General features: G+C 44.2%; 1 pseudogene; it reads left to right on the top strand.

Moving 5' to 3' along the window:
• The window catches only part of LOC138657468 (zinc finger protein 585A-like), a 268682-nt pseudogene that overhangs the window by 196270 nt on the left and 58633 nt on the right, over positions 1-13779 (top strand).

Raw genomic sequence — 13779 nt, 5'->3', positions numbered from 1 at the left:
AGAAGTCTTGGAGATGGGAGTGGGTTGCTTGGATTATATTATGGATGTTAATCAGGTCATTAGCAGAATAGAGGGCACGTGTAGGGTAGTAGACTGAGACTAGGGATTAGAGGTAGGAGGGAACTGAAGCATGGAGAGATTTGTGGGTGAAAGTAATAAGTTTATATTGAACTCTGAAGCGGATGGGTAACCAGTGCAATGACTGGCACAGGGTAGAGGCATTGGTGTAACGGTTGGTGAGGTATATGATCCTGACTACTGCATTCAGGACAGATAGTCCTGAGGAGAGAGTTTAGTAAGAGGGAGACCGATTAGTATAAAATGGCAATAGTCCAGACGAGAATGAAAAAGAGCGACAGTAAGAGTTTTTGCTGAGTCAAAAGTAAGAAAAGATCGAATTGTTGAAATGTTTTTGAGGTGCAGATAACAAGAGCTAGCCAGTGATCGGATGTGGGGGGGGAGGGGGTGAATGAAAGATCGGAATCAAGTATGAACCCAAGACAGTGGGCATGTTGCTGGGGAGTAATGGTAGAACCACACATGGAAGTGGCAATGTCGTGCATGGGTAAGTTAGTGGAGGGAGAAAACACAAGGAGTTCAGTTTTTGACAGTTTCAGTTTCAGATACATGAGGACATGATGTTAGAGACAGCAGAAAGACGATCACTGGTGTTTTATAATAATCACCGAGGCGGGACCTAGTCAGCTGCATCCGGGGTCACGTCATGGAGATGACCGTACAGTGATAGTGCCACTCACAGGCAAATTTGGAAATGCAAGGTATTTGAAGAAAGCCTTATTTCCAATGTTTAAATTGATTTGCCCACTGCACATTGTAGTGGACAACCTCTAAGGTTGTAATGTCACTATGGATTGTGTAAATGACGGCATGTATTACTCAGTTTGTATTAGTCCAATAAAGGAGCTGGACAGGCTCCATAACACGTAGCTTAATAAAATAATTTTAATAAGATAAGAACTCTCCCTACATCCTTGGCAGCGCTTTTGAAAACCCATTTTTTACTTGCATTGTTATCCTGATTCTTCCAATCTGAACCTATTGGTGGAGGATCAGGCAGCACCGCTGCAGCCATGGAGGATCAATCATGTTAATTAACACCATGGTTGTGCCTGGAGCTGCACAATTAATCCAGCGGAGTAGTAGTCACTCACGCTTTCTATTTGTTTTTTATTAAATACATTTAGAAATCCTTTTTGTGTTGTAGAAAAAATTCACATCCAATCTATCCTTCATCCTTATAGGAAATCCTTGTGAGAATAACGGATTATCACTAAATTGTAAAAAAGATAACAGGAAGCACTCTAATGGAGAAAACCTCATTCCCCTTCCTGGACCTCCTGGACTTCAGAGCACTTCACTTTCTTATAATCCTCCTAATCATGAGGATCCCTCTCCAGAGCAATCTCACATTGGTACCAGAATTCCACGTTACAAAGTGAATACAAGATTTCAGTATGACAAGCAACTTACTACAAGCTCAGATTTCTTAACACAAGGAAAACATAAAAGAGAAAATCCATGCTCCTGTTCAGAATGTGGGAAATGCTTTTCAAAGAAATCAGAATGTGTTAGACATGAGAGCATTCACACAGGAGAAAAGCCATTTTCATGTTCGGAATGTGGGAAATTCTACACAGATAAAACGAATCTTATTACACATCACAGAATTCATACAGGTGATAAGCCATATTCATGTTTGGAATGTAGAAAATGCTTTACAGATAAAAGGTGTCTTATTATACATCAGAGAATTCACACAGGAGAAAAGCCATTTTCATGTTCGGAATGTGGAAAATGCTTTACAGAAAAAGGGAGTCTTACTAGACATCAGAGAATTCACACAGGAGCAAAGCCATTTTCATGTTCAGAATGTGGAAAACGCTATACACATAAAGGGAGTCTTATTATACATCAGAGAATGCACACAGGAGCGAAGCCATTTTCATGTTTGGAATGTGGGAAATTTTACACAGAAAAAAAGAATCTTATTACACATCACAGAATTCATACAGGTGAGAAGCCATATTCATGTTCGGAATGTGGAAAATGCTTTACAGCTAAAAGGTGTCTTACTAAACATCGGAGAATTCACACAGGAGAAAAGCCATTTTCATGTTCGGAATGTGGGAAATTGTACACAGATAAAAAGAATCTTATTACACATTACAGAATTCATACAGGTGAGAAACCATATTCATGTTCGGAATGTGGAAAATGCTTTACAGAAAAAAGGTGTCTTACTAAGCATCAGAGAATTCATAAAGGAGAAAAGCCATTTTCATGTTCGGAATGTGGAAAATGCTTTATAGATAAAGAGAGTCTTATTAGACATCAGAGAATTCACACAGGAGCGAAGCCATTTTCATGTTTTGAATGTGGGAAGGCCTTTACAATTAAAATGAATCTTATTATACATCAGAGAATTCACACAGGAGAAAAGCCATTTTCATGTTTGGAATGTGGGAAGGCCCTCACAAGTAAAGGGGATCTTATAAAACATCAGAGAATTCATACAGGAGAAAAGCCATATTCATGTTCAGAATGTGGGGAATCCTACACAAATAAAAGGAGTCTTATTACACATCAGAGAATTCACACAGGAGCGAAGCCATTTTTATGTTTGGAATGTGGGAAGGCCCTCACAAGTAAAGGGCAGCTTATAAAACATCAGAGAATTCATACAGGAGAAAAGCCATATTCATGTTCAGAATGTGGGGAATCCTACACAAATAAAAGGAGTCTTATTATACATCAGAGAATTCATACAGGAGAGAAGCAATTTTCATGTTCGGAATGTGGAAAATGCTTTACAGAGAAAAGCAATCTTATTAGACATCAGAGAATTCACACAGGAGCAAAGCCATTTTCATGTTTGGAATGTGGGAAGGCCTTCATAGATAAAGGCGATCTTATAAAACATCAGAGAATTCATACAGGAGAGAAGCCATTTTCATGTTTGGAGTGTGGGAAGGCCTTCAAAGGGAATCTTACTAGACATAAAAAAAGAATTCACACAGGGGAGAAATCGTTTTCATGTTTCCAATGAGGAAAATGCTTTTTAGGTAAATCGCCACTTAATAAACATCAGAGAATTCACACAGTAGACAACCTGTATTCAGGTTCATTCTGTAAGAAATGCTTTACAGATAAATCAAGTCTTATTACACACGAGAGAAGCCGTATTCATGTTCACTGTGTGGGAAATCTTTTGTAAATAAATCAAATCTTGTTAGACATGACTTAAGACATACAGGAAATAAACTATAATTATGTTGACTGTGTTTTATAAATTTTAATAAACATTGCTCAGAATAAATGAGTACTCCCCTTTTGATAAGTAAGTTTTTAATTAATATCTCACTGAACACAAGAAAAATTTCTAAAATTCAGGCAACAAGGAGTTTCACTGAACATTTTTTAACCCCTTACCGACAGCCAGTAATAATACTTCAACTAAAGTTGGTACCTATTGACGCAGGACAGATTATTACTCCATTTGCTTGTATGACCTCCCTACAATGCCTGGGCATGCTCCTGATGAGGAGGCGGATGGTCTCCTGAGGGATCTCCTCCCAGACCTAAACTAAAGCATCCGCCAACTCCTGGACAGTCTGTGGTGCAATGTGACCTTTGTGGATGGAGCGAGACTTGATCTCCCAGATGTGTTCAATCGGATTCAGGTCTGGGGAATGGGTGGGTGTTGTGAATTCTGCTTTTGGGCTCCCTCCGGTGGTTGTAGGTGGTAATGCAGTTGTCCCTGGGCTGCAGTCCTGGACAGGTGTATCTGCTAATTGCAATTCTGACTGGGGTATTTAGGTTTGCAGGACTCATTAGTCCTTGCCAGTTGTCAATGTTTCTTGGGACGTGTTGGATCTCGGTCTGGCTTCTCCTGCTTAGCTGCCAATTCAGCAAAGATAAGTGTCTGTTTCTTTTTCTATGGCACAAAAGCTGTGTGCTTGTTTTTGATTGTATTCCTGCTCTGAGTGTAGGATTCTCTGGAGTTGCAGATATACGTTCCACGTCTTTAGTTAGATGGAGGAATTTTTTGTATAATCTGCTGTGGATATTTTTGGAAGGGTTTTAATACTGACCGCACAGAACTCTGTCCTATCCTTTCCTATTTTAGCTAGTGTGGCCTCTTGTGCTAAATCCTGTTTTTCTGCCTGTGTTTTTCCTCTCCTACTCACAGCCAATATTTGTGGGGGGCTGCCTATCCTTTGGGGTTCTGCTCTGAGGCAAGATAGTATTCCTTTTTCCATCTATAGGGGTATCTAGGATTTGTTAGGCACACCCCACGGCTACTTCTAGTTGCGGTGTTAAGATCAGGATTTGCGGTCAGTATAGTTACCACCTACTCCAGTGGAAGTTTTCATGCTGCTCCAAGGTCACCGGATCATAACAGTACAACTGGCAAATAATGAGTTAAATGCATCTCAGAAGAAGGGAAGAAAGGTGTTGAGCCATTTTTTTTTCTTCAGTCTGCTTTATATTCTCTTCCCTCTTTATCTCTGGGTGGCTGAGGAGCCTTGTGCTAGCATGAATGTTCAGGAAATAGCTTCTCGTGTAGACCAGCTTGCTGCTAGGGTACAGGGTATTTCGGATTATATTGTTCAGACCCCTGCTTTAAAACCGAAGATTCCTACTCCTGATTTGTTTTTTGGTGACAGGTCCAAATTTTTGAGTTTTAAAAACAACTGTAAACTGTTTTTTGCTTTGAGACCTCGATCCTGCTGCGTGGCGACCCGCAGGATTGGGCGTTTTCCCTGGAATCTGGGAATCCGGCTTTGCTTAATGTAGACTCCTTTTTTCAGGCTTTAGGATTATTATATGATGAACCTAATTCTGTGGATCAAGCTGAGAAGACCTTGTTGGCCCTGTCTCAGAGTCAAGAGGTGGCAGAATTGTATTGTCAGAAATTCAGAAAATGGTCTGTGTTGACTAAATGGAATAATGATGCTTTGGCGGCAATTTTCAGAAAGGGTCTTTCTGAATCCGGTAAAGATGTTATGGTGGGGTTTCCCACGCCTTCCAGTCTGAGTGATTCTATGTCTCTGGCCATTCAGATTGACCGGCACTTGCGGGAGCGCAGAACTGTGCGCGCTGTGGCGTTGTCCTCAGAGCAGGTTCCTGAGCCAATGCAGTGTGATAGGATTCTGTCTAGAACGGAACGACAAGGATTCAGACGTCAGAATGGGTTGTGTTATTATTGTGGCGACGCTTCTCATGTCATTTCAGTCTGCCCTAAGCGGACAAAGAGGATCGCTAGTTCATTTACCATCAGTACTGTACAACTTACATTTCTGTTATCTGTGTCCTTGATCTGCTCATTGTCATCATTTTCTGTCATAGCGTTTGTGGATTCAGGTGCCGCCTTGAACTTAATGGACTTTGAGTTTGCCAGGCGTTGTGGTTTTCCCTTGCAGCCTTTGCAGAACCCTATTCCTTTAAGGGGCATTGATACTACACCCTTGGCTAAAAATAAGCCCCAGTTTTGGACACAGGTGACCATGCGCATGGCGCCTGCTGTTATGACCTGGTGGTCAGGACAATAATGGACCTGGTGGTTAAGAGCACACGGATTGACCAGATAGTTACTGATAATAAAGGACGAGCTCTGGGACGTGGGAACTCTGCTGACCGCAATCCCTAATCCTATCGAACACACTAGAAATAGCCGTGGATTGCGCCTAACGCTCCCTATGCAACTCGGCACAGCCTAAGGAACTAGCTAGCCCTGAAGATAGAAAAATAAAGCCTACCTTGCCTTAGAGAAATTCCCCAAAGGAAAAGGAAGCCCCCCACATATAATGACTGTGAGTAAAGATGAAAATACAAACACAGAGATGAAATAGATTTAGCAAAGTGAGGCCCGACTTACTGAACAGACCGAGGATAGGAAAGGTTACTTTGCGGTCAGCACAAAAACCTACAAAAAGACCACGCAGAGGGCGCAAAAAGACCCTCCGCACCGACTCACGGTGCGGAGGCGCTCCCTCTGCGTCCCAGAGCTTCCAGCAAGCAAGACAACAATAAAAATAGCAAGCTGGACAGAAAAATAGCAAACCAAAGAAATACAAGCTGGAACTTAGCTTCTGCTGGGAAGACAGGTCACAAGAATGATCCAGGAGTGAACTAGACCAATACTGGAACATTGACAGGTGGCATGGAGCAAAGATCTAAGTGGAGTTAAATAGAGCAGCCAGCTAACGAATTAACCTCGTCACCTGTGGAAGGAAACTCAGAAACACCCACCAGAGGAAGTCCATGGACAGAACCAGCCGAAGTACCACTCATGACCACAGGAGGGAGCCCGACAACAGAATTCACAACAGTACCCCCCCTTGAGGAGGGGTCACCGAACCCTCACCAGAGCCCCCAGGCCGACCAGGATGAGCCAAATGAAAGGCACGAACCAGATCGGCAGCATGAACATCAGAGGCAAAAACCCAGGAATTATCATCCTGACCATAACCCTTCCACTTGACCAGGTACTGGAGTTTCCGTCTTGAAACACGAGAATCCAAAATCTTCTCCACCACATATTCCAACTCCCCTCAACCAACACCGTGGCAGGAGGATCAACGGATGGAACCACAGGCGCCACGTATCTCCGCAATAACGACCTATGGAACACATTATGGATGGCAAAAGAAGCAGGAAGGGCCAAACGAAATGACACAGGATTGATAACCTCAGAAATCTTGTACGGACCAATGAAACGAGGCTTAAACTTAAAAGAGGAAACCTTCATAGGAACATAACGAGACGACAACCAAACCAAATCCCCAACACGAAGTCGGGGACCCACACAGCGCCGGCGGTTAGCGAAACGTTGAGCCTTCTCCTGGGACAATGTCAAATTGTCCACCACATGAGTCCAAATCTGCTGCAACCTATCCACCACAGTATCTACACCAGGACAGTCCGAAGACTCAACCTGCCCTGAAGAGAAACGAGGATGGAAACCAGAATTGCAGAAAAACGGCGAAACCAAAGTAGCCGAGCTGGCCCGATTATTAAGGGCGAACTCAGCCAACGGCAAAAAGGACACCCAATCATCCTGATCAGCAGAAACAAAGCATCTCAGATATGTTTCCAAAGTTTGATTAGTTCGTTCGGTTTGGCTATTTGTCTGAGGATGGAAAGCCGAGGAAAAAGACAAATCAATGCCCATCCTTGCACAAAAGGATCGCCAAAACCTCGAAACAAACTGGGAACCTCTGTCAGAAACGATGTTCTCCGGGATACCATGTAAACGAACCACATGCTGGAAAAATAATGGCACCAAATCAGAGGAGGAAGGCAATTTAAACAAAGGTACCAAATGGACCATCTTAGAAAAGCGATCACAAACCACCCAAATGACCGACATCTTTTGAGAGACGGGGAGATCCGAAATAAAATCCATAGAAATATGCGTCCAGGGCCTCTTCGGGACCGGCAAGGGCAAAAGCAACCCACTGGCACAAGAACAGCAGGGCTTAGCCCGAGCACAAGTCCCACAGGACTGCACAAAAGAACGCACATCCCGTGACAAAGACGGCCACCAAAAGGATCTAGCCACCAAATCTCTGGTAGCAAAGATTCCAGGATGCCCAGCCAACACTGAACAATGAATCTCAGAGATAACTCTACTAGTCCATCTATCAGGGACAAACAGTTTCTCTGCTGGGCAACGGTCAGGTCTATCAGCCTGAAATTTTTGCAGCACCCGCCGCAAATCAGGGGAGATGGCAGACAAAATTACCCCCTCTTTGAGAATACCCGCCGGCTCAGGAACACCCGGAGAGTCAGACACAAAACTCCTTGACAGGGCATCAGCCTTCACATTCTTAGAGCCCGGAAGGTACGAAACCACAAAATCAAAATGGGAGAAAAATAACGACCATCGAGCCTGTCTCGGATTCAACCGTTTGGCAGACTCAAGATAAGTCAAATTCTTGTGATCTGTCAAGACCACCACGCGATGCTTGGCTCCTTCAAGCCAATGACGCCACTCCTCGAATGCCCACTTCATGGCCAACAACTCACGATTACCAACATCATAATTACGCTCAGCAGGCGAAAACTTTCTAGAAAAGAAAGCACATGGCTTCATCACCGAGCCATCAGAACTTCTTTGCGACAAAACAGCCCCTGCTCCAATCTCAGAAGCATCAACCTCAACCTGAAACGGGAGCGAAACATCTGGCTGGCACAACACAGGGGCAGAAGAAAAACGACGCTTCAACTCCTGAAAAGCCTCTACAGCTGCAGAAGACCAATTGACCACATCAGCACCCTTCTTGGTCAAATTAGTCAACGGTTTAGCAACAGTAGAAAAATTAGCGATGAAGCGCCGATAAAAATTAGGAAAGCCCAGGAACTTTTGCAGGCTCTTCACAGATGTCGGCTGAGTCCAATCGTAAATGGCTTGGACTTTAACAGGGTCCATGTCGATAGTAGAAGGGGAAAAAATGAACCCCAAAAATGAAACCTTCTGAACTCCAAAGAGACACTTTGACCCCTTCACAAACAAGGAATTCGCACGAAGGACCTGGAACACCATTCTGACCTGCTTCACATGAGACTCCCGATCATCCGAAAAGACCAAAATATCATCCAAATACACAATCAGGAATTTATCCGGGTACTCTCAGAAGATGTCATGCATAAAGGACTGAAATACTGATGGAGCATTGGAAAGCCCGAATGGCATAACCAGGTACTCAAAATGGCCCTCGGGCGTATTAAATGCTGTTTTCCATTCATCGCCTTGTTTAATACGCACAAGATTATACGCCCCTCGAAGATCTATCTTGGTGAACCAACTAGCCCCTTTAATACGAGCAAACAAATCAGACAGCAACGGCAAAGGATACTGAAATTTGACTGTAATTTTATTAAGAAGGCGGTAATCAATACAAGGTCTCAAAGAACCATCCTTCTTGGCCACAAAAAAGAACCCTGCTCCTAACGGTGATGATGACGGGTGAATATGGCCTTTCTCCAAGGATTCCTTTATATAACTCCGCATAGCGGCGTGTTCTGGCACAGATAAATTGAACAATCGGCCCTTAGGAAACTTACTACCAGGAATCAAATTAATTGCACAATCGCAATCCCTATGAGGAGGTAGGGCACTGGCTTTGGGCTCATCAAATACATCCCTATAATCCGACAAAAACTCTGGAACTTCAGAAGGAGTGGAAGACTAAATAGACAAAAATGGAGCATCACCATGTACCCCCTGGCAACCCCAGCTGGACACAGACATAGATTTCCAGTCCAATACTGGATTATGAACCTGTAGCCATGGCAACCCCAAAACGACCACATCATGCAGATTATGTAACACCAGAAAGCGGATATCCTCCTGATGTGCAGGAGCCATGCACATGGTCAATTGGGTCCAGTACTGAGGCTTATTCTTGGCCAAAGGCGTAGTATCAATTCCTCTCAATGGAATAGGATACTGCAAGGGCTCCAAGAAAAAACCACAGCGCCTAGCATACTCCAAGTCCATCAAATTCAGGGCAGCGCCTGAATCCACAAATGCCATAACAGAATAGGATGACAAAGAGCAAATCAGAGTAACGGACAATAGAAATTTAGACTGTACCGTACCAATGGTGGCAGACCTAGCGAACCGCTAGGACAATCGGAGATAACATGAGTGGAATCACCACAGTAAAAACATAGCCCATTCCGACGTCTGTGTTCTTGCCGTTCAGCTCTGGTCAAAGTCCTATCACATTGCATAGGCTCAGGCCCATGCTCAGATAGTACCGCCAAATGGCGCACAGCTTTACGCTCACGCAAGCGTCGATCGATCTGAATGGCCAAGGACATAGACTCATTCAGACCAGCAGGCATGGGAAATCCCACCATGACATCCTTAAGGGCTTCAGAGAGACCCTTTCTGAAGATTGCTGCCAGGGCACATTCATTCCACTGAGTGAACACAGACCATTTTCTAAACTTCTGACAATATATCTCCGCTTCATCCTGACCCTGACACAGAGCCAGCAAGATTTTCTCTGCCTGATCCACTGAATTAGGTTCGTCATAAAGCAATCCAAGCGCCAGGAAAAACGCATCAACATCACGCAATGCCGGATCTCCTGGCGCAAGGGAAAATGCCCAGTCTTGAGGGTCACCACGTAACAAAGAAATAATGATCTTTACTTGTTGAACAGGGTCACCTGAGGAGCGAGGTTTCAAGGCAAGAAACAATTTACAATTATTTTTGAAATTCAAGAACTTAGATCTATCACCAAAAAACAAATCAGGAATTGGAATCCTAGGCTCTGACATCGGATTCTGAACCACAAAATCTTGAATGTTTTGTAACCTTGTAGTGAGATTATCCATCCAAGAGGACAGACCTTGAATGTCCATGTTTACACCTGTGTCCTGAACCACCCAGAGGTAAAGGGGAAAAAAGAGACAAAACACACTGCAAAGAAAAAAAAATGGTCTCAGAACTTCTCTTATCCCTCTATTGAGATGCATTAGTACTTTGGGCCACCTGTACTGTTATGACCTGGTGGTCAGGACAATAATGGACCTGGTGGTTAAGAGCACACGGAATGACCAGATAGTTACTGATAATAAAGGACGAGCTCTGGGACGTGGGAACTCTGCTGACCGCAATCCCTAATCCTATCGAACACACTAGAAATAGCCGTGGATTGCGCCTAACGCTCCCTATGCAGCTCGGCACAGCCTAAGGAACTAGCTAGCCCTGAAGATAGAAAAATAAAGCCTACCTTGCCTCAGAGAAATTCCCCAAAGGAAAAGGCAGCCCCCCACATATAATGACTGTGAGTAAAGATGAAAATACAAACACAGAGATGAAATAGATTTAGCAAAGTGAGGCCCGACTTACTGAACAGACCGAGGATAGGAAAGGTTACTTTGCGGTCAGCACAAAAACCTACAAAAAGACCACGCAGAGGGCGCAAAAAGACCCTCCGCACCGACTCACGGTGCGGAGGCGCTCCCTCTGTGTCCCAGAGCTTCCAGCAAGCAAGACAACAATAAAAATAGCAAGCTGGACAGAAAAATGGCAAACCAAAGAAATACAAGCTGGAACTTAGCTTCTGCTGGGAAGACAGGTCACAAGAACGATCCAGAAGTGAACTAGACCAATACTGGAACATTGACAGGTGGCATGGAGCAAAGATCTAAGTGGAGTTAAATAGAGCAGCCAGCTAACGAATTAACCTCGTCACCTGTGGAAGGAAACTCAGAAACACCCACCAGAGGAAGTCCATGGACAGAACCAGCCGAAGTACCATTCATGACCACAGGAGGGAGCCCGACAACAGAATTCACAACAGCCTGCCCATCAGGAAGATTGTCGATTTCTGGTGTTGCATAATTTGCATGATGCTATCGTACTGGGTTTTCCGTGGTTGCAGGTGCATAATCCTGTGTTGGATTGGAAGTCCATGTCTGTGACTAGTTGGGGTTGTCAGGGGGTTCATAATGATGTTCCTTTGATGTCAATCTCCTCTTCTTCCTCTTCCGAAATTCCAGAGTTTTTGTCTGATTTTCAGGATGTATTCGATGAGCCCAAGTCCAGTTTCCTTCCACCGCACAGGGACTGCGATTGTGCTATTGACTTGATTCCAGGCTGTAAGTTTCCTAAGGGTTGACTTTTCAACCTGTCTGTGCCTGAACATACCGCCATGCGGAGCTATATTAAGGAGTCTTTGAAGAAAGGGCATATTCGGCCATCTTCTTCACCGTTGGGAGCGGGGTTCTTTTTTGTTGCTAAAAAAGATGGTTCCTTGAGACCCTGTATTGATTATCGCCTCTTGAATAAAATCGCGGTCAAGTTTCAATACCCTTTACCTTTGCTTACCGATTTGTTTGCTAGGATTAAGGGAGCTAGTTGGTTTACGAAGATTGACCTTCGGGGCATATAATCTTGTTCGTATTAAGCAGGGTGATGAATGGAAAACTGCGTTTAACACGCCCGAAGGCCATTTTGAATACCTTGTGATGCCATTCGGGCTCACTAATGCTCCATCTGTTTTTCAGTCCTTCATGCATGATCTTTTCCGGACTTATATTGATAAGTTCTTGATTGTATATTTGGACGATATTTTGATTTTTTCCGATGATTGGGAGTCTCATGTGGAACAGGTCAGGATGGTATTTCAGATCCTTCGTGACAATACCCTGTTTGTGAAAGGGTCTAAGTGTCTCTTCGGGGTGCAGAAGGTCTCTTTTTTGGGCTTTATTTTTTTCCCTCGTCTATAGAGATGGATCCGGTTAAGGTTCAGGCCATTCATGATTGGATTCAGCCCACATCTGTGAAGAGCCTTCAGAAATTTTTGGGTTTTGTAAATTTTTATCGCAGTTTCATTGCTAATTTTTCCAGCGTGGTTAAACCCTTGACCGATTTGACGAAGAAAGGCGCTGATGTGGCGAATTGGTCCTCAGCGGCTGTCTCTGCCTTTCAGGAGCTTAAACGTCGATTTACGTCTGCTCCGGTGTTGCGCCAACCGGATGTTTCTCTTCCGTTTCAGGTTGAGGTTGACGCTTCTGAGATTGGGGCAGGGGCCGTTTTGTCTGAGGGATCCTGTTGGTTCCTTAATGAAACCGTGTGCCTTCTTTTCCCGTAAGTTTTCGCCTGCTGAACGCAATTATGATGTCGGCAATCGGGAGTTGTTGGCTATGAAGTGGGCGTTTGAGGAGTGGCGACATTGGCTTGAGGGAGCTAAGCACCGTATTGTGGTCTTGACTGATCATAAGAATTTGATTTACCTCGAGTCTGCCAAACGGCTGAATCCTAGACAGGCTTGATGGTCCTTGTTTTTTTCCCGTTTTGATTTCGTGGTCTCGTATCTTCCGGGTTCTAAGAATATTAAGGCTGATGCCCTCTCTAGGAGTTTTTTGCCTGATTCTCCTGAGGTCCTTGAACCGGTCGGCATTCTTAAAGAAGGGGTTGTCCTTTCTGCTATTTCCCCTGATTTACGACGGGTTCTTCAGGAATTTCAGGCTGACACACCTGACCGCTGTCCTGTGGGGAAACTGTTTGTTCCTGACAGATGGACTAGTAGAGTGATTTCTGAGGTTCACTGTTCCATGTTGGCTGGTCATCCTGGCATTTTTGGTACCAGAGACTTGGTTGGTAGGTCCTTTTGGTGGCCTTCTTTGTCGCGTGATGTGCGTTCTTTTGTGCAGTCCTGTGGGACTTGTGCGCGGGCCAAGCCTTGTTGTTCCCGTGCTAGTGGGTTGCTTTTGCCATTGCCGGTCCCTGAGAGGCCCTGGACGCATATTTCTATGGATTTTATTTCCGATCTTCCGGTTTCCCAGAGGATGTCGGTTATCTGGGTTGTTTGTGACCGGTTCTCTAAGATGGTTCATTTGGTGCCTTTGCCTAAATTGCCTTCCTCTTTGGATTTGGTTCCGTTGTTTTTTCAGCATGTGGTCCGTTTGCATGGTATTCCGGAGAATATTGTGTCCGACAGAGGTTCCCAGTTTGTTTCTAGGTTTTGGCGGGACTTTTGTGCTAGGCTGGGCATTGATTTGTCTTTTTCTTCTGCGTTTCATCCTCAGACAAATGGTCAGACCGAGCAAACTAATTAGACTTTGGAGACTTATTTGAGATGCTTTGTGTCTGCTGATCAGGATGATTGGGTGGCTTTCTTGCCATTGGCCGAGTTTGCCCTTAATAATCAGGCTAGTTCGGCTACTTTGGTTTCGCCTTTCTTTTGTAATTTTGGTTTTCATCCTCGTTTTTTTCTGGGCAGGTTGAGCCTT

The sequence above is a fragment of the Ranitomeya imitator genome, chromosome 1, assembly GCF_032444005.1.
Source record: "Ranitomeya imitator isolate aRanImi1 chromosome 1, aRanImi1.pri, whole genome shotgun sequence".
NCBI classification, from domain to species: Eukaryota; Metazoa; Chordata; class Amphibia; order Anura; family Dendrobatidae; genus Ranitomeya; species Ranitomeya imitator.
The sequence above is the reverse complement of the archived record's forward strand: the minus strand, read 5'-3'. Positions and strand labels throughout refer to the sequence as shown.